We start from the raw sequence: 18,056 nt of genomic DNA, 5'->3' as shown, positions 1-18,056 counted from the left end.
CCAATGGAAGTGAAATTTGCTTCAAAAAGTGCTGAGCACTCACAACTACCTATGAAGCCATTAGGAGGTTTAATCTGAAAATATAAATTCAGACTATATGATGCAAAACACTTCTGTGTCTGTAGGGTTGGAACGATAGGCTTCCTCACAAGGGTGTCAGGGAGATAATTTCAAGGATGTGTCTAATGCAAGCTCACGGTGCAGTGGAGGGTATGAAATAAAAACTTAAGGCAGCACATCTGAAAAGCACAGGGTAAAGAAGGTGTGTGGCCATACACTGAACACTTGGGGATAAGTTAAACTAATGAAAAAGAATTAATCAGAATAGTCTATTCCGTGCACTATATTAAACAAATATCCTTTGCGGTAGTAATTCTCTTCTATATTGTGTTATGTCCACGTGCAAGAAGAAAGAGTAAATTAACTGTCACACACAGTCTTAACTTTGGCTTGTGCTATTTTTGGAGGCATTAACTATGCCACGTTTGTGGGTGTTCCAGTGCCTGGACGTGCATACAACTGCATTTGTGTGCTGTGCGGTCGGAGGGCAGATGTGTATCCCAACAGCGGGTCACTGCTACACGCAATGCTGGCTCAGACTTTTCCCCCTCGGTACCCCCACATGCTTTGTCCTCAGAGTACATTTCACCAGACTCCTCTTTTGGGAAGCTTTGACCATTTGAAAGGCTGCCTGTTTTCTGGGTACAAAGCCAATGTCAGGGGTCCACAAACTGCTGTTGCTGCCAGAAAGCGTGGTCTGCTGGCTCTCCCTCTCCACCACCCCCTCCTTTGGTTAGCCGAGGTGTTCATGCAGTCACACAGGGAACTGGATAGAGGAACTGGTTGAAATAATACTTACTGTGCGGCTGAAATTAAAGCTAATTTAAAGTGTTTGAGCAACATAGGCATAGAAGGGGACATGTGCAGCCAACAGCTGGGAGCTGAAGGTGGGGGAAGGCTGGAAACCCATGGCAAGCCCTCTAATAAACTTGTTGTACATTACGAAGTCCCTCCCTAGAGCCTGAATTGTTAGACTTGTTTGTTGCAAAAAGTGAGGTCTGGTTTTGATGTTGAAGTTGAGCATCTGTGAGACTAAGCAGTGCAAGATTCTGAATGTGTCTTGGGTAGAGAACTGACCATGGCTGAATACCTCCCCTGACACCAGTACTTGAGAGGTCTTCTGTTCCAGAGGTAGAAAAATTCCACATTGAAGTTGCAGAAGTCTTTTTCCATTGTTTAAAAAATGATTAATATTTCATGACAACTGTTGAAACTTATATTCAGACTTTTTGATTAGCAGAGGAAGAGGAAGTGCATGATAAATATGATAAATAAGATACACGATAAATACTGATTATCACCTGAGCAGTCACCAGCTTTGCATGTGCATGCACAGGAGAAGGAAAGTGTATGATGTGAGCTTGTATTGTAGGGTGAAGCTATATCCATGTCTGAGGTACCCTGTGTAAGGTAGTTTTTGTTACTTTATTTAGTCTCCCCCCACACTCTTCCCAGATAGGAAGAGAAGAAAACAATTGTGTGATACATGAAGGAAAGCCTCAGACTGAAGAAATGGCTCAAAAGAGAAAGAATAAAGTTATCCCCAGGTTGTGTGATGCCAATAGTCAACACCAACATACCCCTGAAAATCCAGGAAGAAAAGCAAAGCAATTGAACCATGCTAAATACAAGAGGAGCAAAGTCCTCAAGCTTGCTTGTGTTCAGTTCAAACAGCCAGAGATCTGGAGAGAGTTTGGGATAAAACTGCTAGAAAGTATAAGAATAACTCTCCTGATTCTGGTATTTGGTTTTATTGAACAATCAAAGCAAGCAGGCTTTGCACTGCTTTACGTAGGTGCCATCTATATCACCCAGAAGGCCAGGTATTGGGTGCAGACTGTCCTCTCAAGCACTGGTCAGCTGTTTCTATCCTGGGACAAAAGTGTTTTAGAATCATAGAATCATTTAGGTTGGAAAAAACCCTTAAGTCCATCGAGTCCAACCATTAACCTAACACTGCCAAGTCCACTTCTAAACCATGTCCCCAAGGACCACGTCTACACATCTTCTAAATACCTCCAGGGATGGCAACTCCACCACTTCCCTGGGCAGCCTGTTCCAGCGTTTGATAGCCCTTCCAGTGAAGAAATTTTCCTAATATCCAATCTAAACTTTCCCTGGCACAGGGAGGCTTTTAGCAGTTGTTCCAGGCATTGAAGTGCTGAAAAAATGACTGATGTGTTGAACATGACTCAGTACCCAGTAGCAGCCCATATTGAGTGGGCCAGATCCAGTAGCCTCCTGTTTTTCTGGAGGGACACACAGAGGCCTGAAGGAGTTGCTGGAGTCTTGCATATCCAGGACACTTGGCACCTAGAAATCCTGAATTACTGTGGTCTGACTGAAAGAATATATAGATGCTAACTGAGATCAGTTTGCTGTCTGGCAGCACAGCATAGTATCTGCTAATCGATCGGGAATGAAGCTCAGTACAACAAGGAATCTGGAGATACTGAATGCACATCATCATCTTCAATCAAAGGGTGGTCAGTCACTGTCCAAAATGACTGGGATTTGCTTTCTGTTCAGTGTTTGAGATGATGTTATCTCTAAATTGTACATGCTGGAGCTCTAGAAAATTATGCTCAACTTTCCTTGCCTTTTCATATTCTCTATATGTTTCTTCTGCAAGTAACTACAGAAACTGAGCTCATTTCAGTGTAAAAGTTCCTATGTCAAAATGCTGTCCTTTGTATGCTGTGTAACTAGATGAGATACTAATATGTAACCCAGATAGGAATCCTCACTTAAAATGGAAATGCAGAACTAATGGAATTTTGCTATTCTGGAAATAGTCTACATTGTTTTTATTTGTGTTTAGGCTGGTTTTAAATCCCCTCTTTTCTCAAGCACTGGCTTACAGCTAGGGACAAGGGTGTGTTTCGGGGTGAGCCTGAAACCTGCAGCACTGTGATGGTCCTCGGTGTGACGTTGCTGTCTGTGTACTAATGAGGACGGGGTGGCTAAAGGGCTGGGAGCATATCAACTCTGCAGTCAGGGATTTAAAGATTGTAGCTGGCATAAAAGCAGAGGCGCAAAGCTTTTATCTCAGTAGCTCTGATGACAAAAGTGAAGTAGCTGCAGCAGAGCTGGTCCTGAATGTTTAGGCAGATATGTCTCTGAGTTGAGGTGACCTGGGGATCCTGCCCAGTCAGATGAAAAGCCACCTTGCGTGCATCTGCACAGCTGTACTGGCATCCATAATATTGCACTGTCAGGGTGCTGGAGAGCAGACAGGCGTGCAGGCATGGCTAAGATGTGTCGTGACCTCCTGCAGCCAGGAGAAGGGCTGGGGACGTTGTAGGACCGTGGGGCCCTTCTTTGAATGGCAAGCAGGCTGGGAAGCACAGCTCTGACTCCCACCTCTGGGCAGGTATGTTTCAAAGAAGATAAAGAAAAAGTCTCAGAACCCCACAACAAGATCAATGTGGTGTGAAGTCTTGAAGTGATGCAATTAAGGAGGAATTCAAAGTGTAGACAATGTTTACTCACTTTGCTTTCAGTATTACAGTAAAATAGAATTAAAAAGAGGCATTTAAATAAAAAATATGTGTGTCTGGATGAATATAATGGCAATTTGAAAAGGACAAATCATTCCTCTGAATAATATTTAAAATTTAGTATTGAAAATGGCGTGAATGAATGAAAATGATGTTTTTAGAAGGTCAGCAATTGCTTCAGAAAGGTATTTAATATTTGAAGTTGAGTAAAAGAATCCACTTCTTACACCTACGCTTTGACTCATGTTGCCTGGAACTTGCTTCCAGCTGAGGTTGGGGTGGTGGGACCGACCTTCTTGCTCTGTGGGCTAAGGTGCACCAACCTGGATGATGGCCCTTTCTGTACGCTTTTCCATAACACAAGTGACTGCGTGAGCTACTCGGTGAGCTCAGCAAACCTCTGGGAAAATCCATCACTGCCCCAAGGAAAGATGAGGGGGAAATTCTGAGCATCCTGTGTAAATTGCAGATGTGTGGCAAAGCAAAAAAAACTGCTGTGGCTGGCAGAGGTGGTCGATAGGATTTTTGGCAGATGCCTGGTTGGCACATTTTTCCTTCAGCCCTTCATGAAGTCTCTTAGTGAGGTGCCTGGAGTCTCCCTGACGTTGCTTTTATGCTTGTGGTCTCAGATTAGGGTTTCCCTCGCTTTCTGGGGGCTGTTGTGCCGCAGGAGCCTGGTGTGCTGTGGCTGGGGGGCTGGCAGGGTGCAGGAGAAGCAGAGGCTCCCCAGGGCAGGCAGCTTGGCATCCTGTACCTGTAACTGATGGGCAGAACTGGCTCCTTGGCACTCAACCTGTCTTCATTCAAATGCTCGTGCACTCAAACATGGGCATTGATGGTGTTATAGACAGCTCAATTAATCACAGAGGCCACCACGTTAAGGTAGCTTCCCTGCATGCTTGTTCTTAAACCTTATTCTCCTGAAACAAATGTCCCAGGGAATACAGGAGGATGTGATCTGAGAGGTGGTAGCACAACCTTTTGTAGAAAAGGTAATGAGTGGGATAAAGTGGTCTTTTGAAGTACTCCTCTGAATTACAGCTCTACCTCTGGTGGAGATTGAACTGATACACAGAGGAACGGTGTCTGGCTTGCTTTGAAAAACACAGCTAGCGAGAAGCAACGTGGTCTTCTTGGAAATGTGCTCATGCTCCTTCCTCCTCTTCCTCCTTGCCTGTCAGCTGAGGAGAGCAGGCAAGCAGGGGATAAACCATGTTGCCATCATTTATACCAGGTTAAACATGGGAGTTTTTAGTTGTGAAACCCAAACTCGGACTTTCCCACCTGGGACAGGAACAGCTGAGTGGTTGTGGCACAGACTTGCATCCTCTGGGGTCCAACATCCCCATGGCAAATTCCCCGTCTTCCTTGGCCCATCTTATTAGCCTTTTGCATGGTAAGGGACTACACCACGTAGAAACTGTGTGTGTTGCAATGACACTTGGTGTTTCATTTTTTATCAGTTTTGTGAAATTCCAAGGCGCAGTTACAGTGAGGGCTAAGTAATTATGTTGTTGCTTTAAATGCCTATTAAGTAATTATAGTTACAGAGACAATATCAGCATCTTTTCCTCTAAAGCTGTTAGCCTGGTAAGGCTGTTTTATCGCTAGCACATTGCTGTTAATATATTTGGTCTTCTTAGATTAACATTGACTTTGAAAAAAGGATTTTTCTGTGCTATCACAAAAGCAGGGCAGACATCATCTGAGCACTTGTCCTTGGGTGGAGAGTCCCTGGGGAACATGGGTGGATGGTACAAGCTGCGGTGGTACATGTGTTTAGCACTAGACCAAGGAACTGAACGAACAGGATGGTTTTGCCTGAGCTCATCAGCAAATTAGATAAAACACTCTTTGCAGGCTGATTGAAACACTAGTGTCAATGAACCCTCGTTCGTGAGCTGATTGGAAAATTGCAGTTCTAGTAACTTTTAATGCCTTCCCTCCCTCCCTCCCGCCTCCTGCTATTGTTTCACTCTGGTATTTCAGAGCTTGCTCATTGTGGTTGTTATTTCCAAATAAAACAAAGTCACGTTCAGCAACAATAGAAATATTGTTTGGAAATTTGCTGTGAGAAGAGTTGTCAGAATTGAGTTTTTCTGGCAAAAGCGTAAATAACTTAAACTTGGAGTCTGACCAGCTGTCCTCATCTGTTTCAGGCAAACTCATTTGGGTACACCTTTGGATGGATGCTGACAGTGTGCCAGGAAGGTGACTCCACTCTTCTCCCCAGTCTGTACTGACTGAGGAAGAAATCAGCTCAAGGTCACTGTATAACCCGGTAAGGCCAACTTTTTTTCTTGTAATTGTGATGACCTTCCGTTGTTCGATTACTGAAGGATGTATAATGGCAAGCATGGTAATAGCAGAGTTGTGGGGCACAGAGGCTTCACAGGTCTCTGGACCAAACCTCTCCATCCTCAGTGGGGGTTTGTCAGCAGTGAATTTGTTCTTCAGGATTTGTGGTGGGAAGTTCTGGTCAATGCAGTACACACATCAGCTAGTCTGATGTCTTGTGCACTGCTCCAGTAACAGATGTACACTGTGCCAAGTGAGGTGGATCACTTTGGGAACGTTTGAAGTGGCCCTTGGGCCAGACTCTGTCTATATCTTGCAGGTTAGACAGAGACAGGTCTTACCTGGAGCACCCATGTCTCAGCTCGTTTTGTGTGTCTACAGGGTTGAGACCTTGGCACAATACCTGCTATGGGTGAGGGAGTCAGGAATTTGGGTAGTGTGAAGAGTTTGCTCCTGGTGCCTCCAGTTTTGTGTCACGTAGAAGTGTCTCATCAGGCTTGTCAGGGTGCAGACAGTTTTGCACATGGATATGTGCAACTTTGAAGTGATCCTGGTACAGATGAGATCTGTCAGGGATGATGCAATTTGGCCTCCCATCATCCTCCTCAGCATGTCCCCACCACCTCCCTGCATGCTAACACTAGTGATTCTCAGAAATTATATGGCTAGAAACAACCTTAACAAAAATAGTTATCTTTCTGCCAGCCTGGTGGACATGACACCTCAGATTCAGATCAGCTTCAGTAGCTGTGAGAAAATCTGTTGGCTTCAAACCTTATGAAGAGTTGCTACCCAAAGGTCCTAACAAGCTGTTGGTTTAAAAGCTATATTACAGGATGCACCTCCCCTTCTTTCTCAGCATCTTTGCCTGGTAAGTGCATGGAGGTGTAGGTAGAATTCTCTGCCCTGTTGCTATCTTCTGTGGAAATAATGAAGCTGAAGAAACCCAAGGAGGTGAGATTTATTCTAGCATGACCAGGAGTTCAGTTTGTACTTTCAGAGGCCTTCAGTTTCTAGAGATTATGGCCCAAAGAATTAAGTGAGTACATAGCTAACAGTTTGTTGTGATGGAGTGTAACAGAAGAAGTTAGATATACTTTATCATTCAGAGTTTGGGTGACATTTGAGAAATGCTAAATTAACCTTCAAAATGTCTCCAAATGTCTTGTTTAGGGAAAAAAAAAAAAAGAAGGAAAGTCAAAGACATTCAGTCTAGTTAACAGTGACAATGAAAGAATGCATGTAAACAAATTTCCTCTAGCATTCCTGAATGCATTTCCTCGGCTGCCAGTATTTCATCAGGTAATGAATAATTTTCACATCTGTCTTATTGAACAAAAAATACCATTGTCTGTGCTTGAAGGTGAGGAGGGAGAAATATATTTAAACTAAACCTGTATGCAGTTGAACACACAGAATTTACTAAAAAAAATCCTGAATGCTTAGAATATCACCTTCACCTTCCTGTTCCAATTAGAAGAAATGAAAACAGGCTTAATTCTTGTATTTTTGTTGACAGTATAACTTTGCCATTAGTTTGTGGGATTCCAAGTTCAGTCCTTAAAAAACTGGAATGAAAATTGAATGAAAAATTAGCATAGCTTAACTGTTGTGAAGACCCTTACCAGTCTGCCTTGTGCTTGTAGGTCCTGTGCTTGCACTCCCATGCATGAGATGCTGATGCATGTATTTGTACTTTCAAAGAGGGGCTGTCTCTTGAGGATGGCTCACATGCTTTGAAGCCCCAGTGTTGCTGGTGGAGTCATGGAGGGAACAGGTTTTTCCTTGCTGCCCTGTGTGCTGAGGTTCTCCAAGGGGCAGCCTGGCCCATCGCTGCTTGGCTACGGGCGTCCTGGCACTTAGACAAGGGCAGTTGTCAAGTTTTTCTGAAGCAGAACATCTCAATAGTCACGGAGGACCACATTTGCCATGGGAATCTGCTGAATAGACTATCTTCAGGAAGGATTAATGCCCACTAATCCTCCATTCAGGAGAAAAAGACTCAGGTGTTTGCCAAGCACCAACAAGACACTTTAGTCCTTATTTCCCCCCTGCTGCCTTTTTTTTTTTTTTTTTTTTTTTTTTAAATCCTTCTCAAAATTACAAAGCAGATCCAAGTAATCACAGTGGCTCAGCTGTAGAGCTATAAGCAGTCCATATTACAGATTAAATTTGGAATTGGTAATATCATTGTGCTGCACTGTGAAAATGAAAAATTACTCTTTTCCTACCTGCTACACACAAAGTACCACATGCAAAGATTTACGTCAAGCCAGAACAGTTGTTAGAAGAGGAAAAGGAGGAACTGACATCCTCAAACAGGTTAGAAAACATGTCCCCCAGTGTCCTGTTTTACCAGTAGAGTGATCTTGGCTGGGTTTATCAGCAGAGGAAAAAGTAGACAGACCCAAAACCAGTATATGAAAAGGCATTAATTCTCTCCTCTATGTTGCAGAGAATGGAATTTCTTTCTGATCCCACCTGTGGTTTTTTTTTTTTTGTTTTTTTTTTTTTTTTAACCTGCAAATATAACAATCTTGATATTTCTAATCTGAAACTCACCCGGAGCTACAGTAACTGCAGGTACTGCTCATTTTGGTCAAGCATTGAAGAGTTTACAAAGATTTAAACCGATTAAGCGTTGCATGGAGTAATGAATGCCAAATACTGGTATACTATTTATAATATTGCATTTACAGTGATTGCTTACAAATGTGATTACCTTTCTAATTGAATCTAATCCTTTCTCTTCTTTGGTTATGGGACAAAACAGATGGGAGTGTCCAGTCTATTCTATATCTCTGCTTTTTATATCTCATTCCTGTACTCATAAGGCAACTGTCCCAGATGTGCAGAAATGACATCACAACGTTGTCCAGATTCTGACTTTTTTCCAGATAAACTAAGCATGCTTGTGTGTTCGTTTGAACTCAACAGCAGAATTTCCACTGATCTCAGCAGAAAATCCACAGATCTCCTTCACAGTCCTGCAAGTTTCTTCCTGCTACCCAGCTATGGTCTTGCTCACCCCTTCTTTTAACATCCTCTGTTCCCTCTGTGTCCTGATGGGATGAGGTTAGGAGTCTGCTTTACCCAGACTGAACGTCCCATCCGTTGGTTTCCCTGTGCTGCTTCAACATGTCCTAGAATATAACTGGGTATTTTACTCCTTTTGATTTGATAGAAGCAATCAATGTTTTGAGTTTGTTTATATCCAAAACCAAGGATGCAAAAATCATGTTGGAACTCGGCCAACCATTTAACCTTTGGTTCTTACACTACCCAGTACAACTAACTGTTGCTAGAAGAGATGATGCAAAGCCATGCAGAATATAACTTTGCTTTTCAAAGATTTTAAACTGAGGAAGGACAGTTGAGTTGTGTTTATAAAATAGAAACTCTTCAACTTTGATTAGAAGACACGAAAGATGAATAATCCAGTATTTCTCATGGTAATTCCCTCTCCTAGTTAAAAATTTTCACTGTTAAAATGTGATCCTAATGTCTGACTTGATTTGTAGGCTTCAGCTTTATACCACTGATGTGTAATGCCTTGCTCCACTAAACTTAATTTTCTGGCACTGTGCTTTTTCTTCATGTGAAAGTTGTTAGGTGCTGTTACTGGTAATCTTGTTCTAAACAAAAGAGATTGAACTTGATGTTTCTTAGTGTAGGAGATTTCCTTCCATCCTCAGATTCAGTTATGGTTCTTTTCTGGCAGCCTAGTCAAGTTTTGTAAAAGCTTTTGAAAATATGTGGTTTCTACATCTGTCCTTCCCAGTGTGTGTGGAAGGGTATCGAATAACCCCTTGTTTCTTTTCCCTGATTTCCTTTGATCCCCTGATCACACTCGGAGTTCATGATATGTTGTTTGTTCATTATTATTCTCTCTAGTTCCTTTCCAGTCTCAGGCTTTCCAGCCACAACACCACTTTCTCTAGATAGAGAGGATATTTTTCTTCCCCTTGATGCATAGCTTGGTATTTGACTGCACTAATACACCTTTTGTATAGGACTAATTTACTGAATGTCCTTGTTCTGCTTTTGTGAACACTCAACCTGTGTTTATCTGTTTGCCATCTGCACAGTTTAGCAGAAGTGATTTCCTTTAGATTTCCAAATCAGCGATAAGCACGCTGAATCAGATCAATATGATATTTCTCTATGCACTTTTTGGTCTGCCTACAGGCTTCAGGCTGCATAACGCTTGGGAGCAAAGTGATTGTAAGAGCCCTGGTGATGCGACCTTCAGTGGAAGGTGATTAGTCAAAGTCTTCTTTGCCTGCACTGCCCTGGCAGAGGGCATCTGCTGCCAGTCCTGCCTGCCCCACATCTCCTCCTGTGCCTTGTCTGCATAGCAAGTGGAGCTGGAGGATTAGATGGAAAGGGGATCCCTGCCATAAGTAGGATCCTGTGTGCTCTGGGTTTCCAACGCACTGCAACGTGGTGATGGGAGGATTTCTGATGTGTTGTAAGGGATTTATGGTGCTGCAATGGGGTGTCAGGAGAAAGCCCTAAGTGTGGGGGTTTGATATGACAAAATGTCATGTTGCTGTTCTCATGGCAGATGTGGGTTGCAATAAAAAAACTTTCTTGGGAGTCACTCTCTACTTGAAAAGTTTGTTGCTTCCCTTCCCTCCCCCCCTTTTTTCAGAAATGCTTTAAAGTACTTAAAAGCATCTTTAGAGTGAAAGTGCCACTTCTGTCTCTGCTAGCAGGTATGCCACCTGAAATAGTATGAACCATAAATCACTTTAATAGATAGCAACAGAAGCTTCACAAATCCTTGTGATTCAAACTTCAGAGGAGGCTAATGTAGCAATTCAGAAGAGGAGGACTGGGAAACTGCAGTCGTGGGTTTTGTGCTGGTGACTGATTGAAAAGATCATGAACTGAATTCAGCTAGTCACATAAAGACTATCGGTCAATAGAGCAATGGTTATATGTTTAAAGAGTTTAATGACTCCACTGGTGAACATCCTGTAGCTTGATAATCAATTGTCCTTGAGTTAATTATCTGAGTCATATTAGCTTTGTGAAGCAGAGATGGAGTGGTGGGTGGTTTTCATACACTATGGAAATATTAAAATCAGATTGCTATATCATGAATCTTAAAAAAAGAAAGTCTTGGCAGGGGAAACACCTTTGCTCTGAATCTCACCTTTTGCTTGTGTTTCTTGGACAAACAGCAAAGCAACCAGGCACGCTGAGTCTTTTGGATAAAAGTCTTTGTTAAAAAAAACAGATGTCAGACTTGGTGTGACTGTGGCCTAGACGTAAGGGTGGCACATATGCAGAGGCAGTGTCTAAGGATGCAGCCGGGTGTAGCAGCCTGCAGAGGTATCCAAACCGGCTCTGAATATGGAGTAGAATGGTCTCTGATAGAACTCCTCATGAAGATTCCAGCACCCGTGTAATACTCCAGAGCTGATTTTGATAGTCGATGACTTGGTCACAGTCTGAGGGTAGGATAGCAAATTTTACTGACTTTAGGACTTTTTGTCTGTTGGGGCCTTTGAAACAGGTTCGATGGATTTTGTGCTGCTTAACTGCAGTTTGGGGTGGGAAGGAGTGAAATTCAACAGAGTTCTGATCTTGAGTAGGGAGAGGCTTATGTTATCCCTTAGATTGCCTTTAGTTCCTATAAGTGTGACTCTAAGAAAACTCAGTGATCTGGGAATTATATTATGCTACTGCTGAACCCATAAAAATATCAAGAATATATGTGAGGTTCATGCAATGTTCTTGGAGAGATTTGTGCCCCATAATGTCACCAAATACATGCTGTTTCAAGACTGTTAGGATTTTATGATTTTCCTGTCTGTAGTGTAATTTGAATCCCCTAAACTTCACCTGGGTATCAGGGCAGTCTTTCAAGAAATAAGAATGACCTGTGCTTCTAGCATTTTCTCCCCTCCGACTTCTGTCACCATTTCAGTGATTCCTCCCATCCTATTTCTTAGGATTTTCTTAGATAATCCTATGTCAGTGTGCACTCTTTTCTCGTAGCATTTTGCTTGGCCAGCCTGAAAAAGTGTCTGCAACCTGTTTTTTAAATGTCAGTTTGATTTGAGGTGGCAGTTAAGTCAGTTCAGTCCTGCCCGAAATAGTAAATGTAAACACATTTAAACAGGTCTTGTGTTCTCCTTGAACAGAGCCTGATCACCTCCTACTGAAACCAGCAAAAAGAATCTTCCTGACTTGTGATAGGGCTGAGCTGATTTACCAGAAACATTTATTCATCACCCAACAGGCCTCCTCCGAAAATGCAAACTGAAGTTCATGCTGCTTTATCTAAGAAAAGAAATTAAATTGATTAGATACTTTCAGAATATAGCAGCTTAATTGACTTCATGCTTTTTGCAAAGTCTCCAGCTGGGTAGACTACTAATCTTTGGCAATTATTCTCATAATTATAAAATGACAATTATGCCTGTTTTCTGATGACTGATCATGGTTCAGAATGGCTCACACATGTATTCTTTGATACATGGATGTAGGCCTGATATAATAAAAAACACCGTATCTGCTACGGAAGGTGATAAAGACCTGCTGAGATACATGAACGGAGAATCTGGCTCAGAATATTAAACAAGTTCAAACATGTAATGCTGGGTTCCCAATAGGCCCCTTCTGATAGCTTACTGAGTCCCTGTGTGAGCCATATCAACAGCATGCCTCCATACGTTGTTAATTAGGTATCTCGCCCACGTCTTTGGGATTCGAAAGGAGCATTTACTGTAGTCATGCAACATGATATGTTGCAATGATTCCTGCCTACCAAGCAATGCTCTTTAAGAAAACTGAGGCACAGCCATGTAGCCCCTCTTGACTTGGGTTAAACCTATTTGCATTAAATTTTGTGTTGTTTTTTTTTTTTTTTTCCTTAAGAATGCAGATATTTTTCCAGACTCTATAAAATGTCCCAAACCACACAAAACTTGGTGTGGGAGGGAAGATAGACTGAGAAAGAGGGGAGCAACTGCAGAGGGGTGTGAAAGCAAAGGCAGCTACAGGATGCTCCTCTTCCCCCTTGAATGGGGAGTTGTGAGATGAATCCGTGGGCTTCACCACTGCAGGGTGGATGCTGGGCACCATGTAGGAGAAGTCATCAGGAATTATCTTCTTACCTCTCCTCTTGGAGCTGTTCTCATCTGAATGAGTGAATATTCTTAGTACCTCGTTGTTTAGCCCTGAGATTTTCAGATCTGGGAAGTTACATCAAGGCCTTGCTTAAGCACGTTCCCTAACCATATGGCCATGGCTGTGTGGAGGTGCCTCTCTCTTCTGTTTGATCCAGAAGATGTTCTCTGCACACAAACTTCAAAGTTTTCTCAAAAATAATAATTTGCTGCAAGAGTTTGACAATAACTATTTCCAGATGACACTACACCCTGTCCCAGGAAAATAATCATATTAACAGCCCATTCTCTGGGGGATGTTCAAGGAATTGCCAAATATTCCTGGAAGAGTGATGGCTTTTGACTTTCCTTTGTGAATTATCCTACACCTATGGTATTTTATAAACACTGCTGTGTTGAGTCACCTTTAAATTGTTATTTTGGCACCATATCAAAACTGGGCATGCTTCTTCCACTTAGGTTGCGTCTACACAAATCAGTAATTCCCCTGTCTAGGTTTTAAAAAACTATCTTGAAGTAATCCTTCTCTCTCAAATGAGGAGATTAAGCCATGGGCTCCAAATGAGACTTACTGATATTTTCCTGCTTGATCACTTTAAAGTCTTTTCTCACTCTACAGTGGCTTCATAAAGTACCTTTTAGCTGTTAGCATGATCAGGGGAGTCTGACTTCTCTTTAATTTTCTGTGTGATGCATTTAAGGGACCTGAATCCTTTATGTCAAGGACACTTGATTCTTGTAGCTGTAAATTAATATTTCCCTTTGGCATTAATCTGTACTGTCCCAGAGGTGCAGTTTTCCAGTCATGTCACGCATAATTGTACACCTGATTAAAGGCTCTTAGTCACTTTTTTGTAAAACCATGAGCACATGTGAAGGCAGTAGAGTGGCAATCCAGCTACCAGTGAGTGGACCCGTGTTGTCCACGAGCTGCCAGTGTGGCTGTAGGCTGCTGCTCCAACACGAAGTTGTTGTGTGAGACCAAACAGTGAGAGCCATGGGCAAAGAGGAGAGAGGTTTATACTTCAGAGTAATGCTTGTGCAACTCTTCTATCACCAGTATTGGTCTCAACCTAAAAGCCTGGATACAAGCAAAAAGGCCAGCTGCTGCCTTGCACTTTTCTGAAACCTGTGAAATGAGTTGGTAGGGCAGGGATGGGGAGAGCATGCTCGTGCCTGAAAGATTGTTTACTTTTCCAGCTCTACCAGCTTGACTTAAGAAGACATTATCTCTCAAAATAAATGTCCCCCACTGACACTCTTCATATAAGGTCTCCTCACTGCACGATTGCAAAGGCACGGCCATTGTCACTACTCAAAATGAGAGGATCCAGCTCCTGGTCCCCTTGAAAATCTTGCACAGAAAGTCTTGCTTTGTCTTGCATTTAGATCTCAATAAACAGACTTGGCACAGACTAGGAGGGCTCTCTTACACCAAAAAGCTTGTTCCTGACCCATGCAATAAGGTCTGGGCAGGCTGATCATTGTCTGCTAAATTTATTCAAATATTTATTCATAGTTGTACTCAACCCAGGACAACAGTGAGATTATTCCAGGGACAGGGTTTGTGGCAGATTTATCATGTGTTTTGTTTTAAGTAGTTGTCTCCCTCCTTTTCCCATTGACATCCTTGTATTAATGGATATCAGAAATACCCCTTTTCAGCTTTCTGTTTTACCAGCTCCAACAAACTGAAATCTCAGGTTGTTCTTTTCTGTGTTCTTTCTTTCTCTTGTTTTGCACAGAGTAATCTCAACAAGGGCAACAATGACACTAACGCAGCCTTAGCTCTTCTGAAAAATGTTTCACCAGATACATGCTGGGATCATATTAGTCCCCTGACCCCAGGGGCTGCGTTGTTGTTGGTAACTAGGCATCATCTGGCTGATGAACACACTCAAGGCTTTCTTCTCTTCAGATATTTTCAGCTGACGAGCTCCCAATTTATAACAGAATTTCTCCTAATTGATGTAATTGATTATTAGCACACAGTGTGGTACATTTCACCACATTTCTGCTGTTCGGGTTCTGAAGATCATCCAGTTCTTTCTATGTGACGCTTCAGACTCTGTTCACTTTTACTGAATTTATTAAAGCTGCTGAATTTTAGCCCATTTTAATTTGCCTCGCTTGAGTCTAAATTAACAGTTTAGCTTCTAATTATGTACCACTGTAACCAACTCAGTCTGAGGAATCAGTGATGTCTATTTGTAAATACATGCCTGTCTTTGTATGCCTAACCCTCTACCCCCATATTTTATGTGTACTCTGGATAAGATGCCATCAAACATGACAAAAGATTATCTAATGAACCATTCAGCTATAATGCTTATCTAAATTGAACGCTGTGTAAAATAAATTACAGTTTGCTAAAGAAATTGAAGCATATTTTACCTTACACTAAAAATTGCATTTATTCCCCAAATCAGTCATGTTTCCCAAGGTTGATGAATAAACTCTCTGCTCCTGTAAGCACCAGGCTCTGGGTTGGAAGGTAGAGACATAGCTTCTTCACTAGTTTATTTTTATCTGTGGAATGATTCCTCCCCTGGAAGAAGGCACTTGTGCCCATAGCATATATATACTTTGTTGCTGTGCTTTCCACAATTTCTTTCTTTTGTAGTTGTTCTGTTCGCATCAAGTATTTCTGAAGAGCACATGCAGTCCTTGTGAGGGGTAAGGTGAAGTGACAGGTAGTGTGATGCCTTCTGGGTTCTTGTCTGAAACAAATCTGCACAAGCAGCAAGGTAGGGCTTTCTGAAGGGACGCAGAACTTGAGGCGTCTTGCCAGCAAGTGTATTCCTTGTAAAGAGAGTGCCAAGAGGCTATTCTTAGTTATCTCAGGTTGGAGTTACCCCAAAGCACTCGTATCTTGAGAAATTCTTTGCCAAAGTCACTTTGAAAGTGTTCTTTTTCAGTTGAATCATTTGTTCTTGTGTTTTGCATAGGGGCCTGTGGTTAGAGAGAGGATTTTCCCGATTTCCTGCATCTTGTAGTGTCAGGAAAATATAAAATCTGAATAGACGTAAAGCTTTCTGGGATTCAAATGTCAGAGCTTGAACTAAAATAAGTACTAGACTCACTTTTACCTCTCCTGCTTATGTATCCTTAGAGACTGCTATCAGTAGGGGTCTGATGCTTGAAATAGCCAGTATTCTAAAAAGATATTGTGTAAGTTCACTTCTGTAATGACGCTTATGATTTGCCTGATTCCCATTAAAACAATTCATATTTAAATGTCTAAGTAACTGGTAGAGTATGTACCTTCATTCATTCATGCCTTGCAAATCCTAGAGGTGTGTAAGAATTTTTTTTTGTTGTTCTGTGGAAGACAAATCATCCTGTATTATATTAAAAGGTCTAATTATTTTTCCATGAAAGGTATTTAAAAAGAAAAAAAATCCACCTCAAACCTACAAACAACCAGGCAGTGGCTACCTTTTCTTTTTTCTTGACTGATAATGTCTGTACCTCAGCCCTTGGTCAGCAGCGTGCAGGGGTATGCAATATGCTTCTAGGTAGGCTTTTACTTTGCTATACTTCCATGGTCACAATGTGGAATATTGCACTCCGTTATTAGAGTATACCTACCCAGTGATTTGGATGTTAAATTTTGCTGTCTTGCATAAATGATTTAAAAGTAAAAATAAGAAAGGAGACAGAAATTTCAAAGTCAAAAACCAAGACGAAAGACAAACTACTGCTTTATACTTTTAGCAACAGATGGAAATTTGAATTAAGAGAATTGAACTTTAAATTATATCAAAAAATATCCAAGAGAAAGTTAAATAGATTTCCCATTCAGATTTTATTTGAACTTGTCACAGAAAGCACACATTTTCTATTCTGTTGAATTAATGTATTAGTTTGAAAAGTATCCTAGTCCTATGCTGTTTGATGTGACTTCTCTGAGGAATGAGTATCTGATTTTTCACGCTTCCTGGGAATCTATAATCATACAGGACTTTATCATCATACAGGATTTTATGTCCTAACAGTCATGCATACAAATATTTCTGATTGCTGCGGGAATGTCAGAAAGATCTCACGGGTGCATCTTGAAGTGTTAAAGCTGATGAAAACCACATCTCCTCGTGGGCTGGCATGGACACACCAGCTGGGTGCCCTCTTCTTCTTGTGTTCAGACTCTCCCTCTGGGCATTCGGACCTTGACACCGACTTTTGCTGCCTTTCCTCACAGGCCTGGGGTTTTTCATAACAGCTCTCTCACAATTAGGCAACTAAACAGTCAAGAGGTGTAAAGCAAGTTGCAGACATGGAATAAGAAACCTACTGGAGTCAGATGAAATTTCCTAAATTGCTCTCCCAAGAGACAAAGGAGGGATGTGCAAGTGTTATCTAGAGTAATGGAAAAACTCAGCTTTTTCTGTTTCTTTACAACAAAACTTTTGGAGAATATAAAAAGGTAGTAAAATGCCATCTCCTGCACAGTAAGAAAGCAGGATAGAAAATCAGATAAATTGTATATTTCTATATTTAAGCACTTGGAAAGAATGGAGAAAAAAGTGATGTGAGGCTTTTTAAACTGAAAGATCCTCATATGAGGAAGAGCATCATAATTATATTCAGAGGGAAAAGGATATGGACAACATGTAAATGGTACATAATACAATAATGAATGAATCAAAAAGACTATTTATTTGAAAATAAATGGGTAATGACTTCATTTAAGGCTGGAGTCCTACATTTTCTCATGCATATGGTTAATATAGATGGGATAATTCATGTGGTGACCCTGGTGAATAATATGTAAATTTTAGTGGGATTGAGTTGTGTTAAATTTTCAAATCTAAGTACTGCTCAGAAATATTATCTGATTTCCAGATACTAAGTCTATGAACAGCATTATTTGTTCAGAAGTAAGTGGCCAGTGAATATGTATCAGATGAAAGAGTTAAAAACCAAAATTTATATCGCTATGAGTCTTAAACTGAGCAGTCTATTTTTGGGAAAGTTTTAATATGACCACAGGAAAAAATGTTGTCTAGTTCTTATGTACAGTGTATCCAAGGTGGCTGTTGTAAAGGCTAGTGTA

The sequence above is a fragment of the Tyto alba genome, unplaced genomic scaffold (genome assembly GCF_018691265.1).
Source record: "Tyto alba isolate M040663 unplaced genomic scaffold, T.alba_DEE_v4.0 Super-Scaffold_46, whole genome shotgun sequence".
In the NCBI taxonomy this organism is placed as follows: Eukaryota; Metazoa; Chordata; class Aves; order Strigiformes; family Tytonidae; genus Tyto; species Tyto alba.
This window is presented reverse-complemented; position numbering follows the sequence as displayed.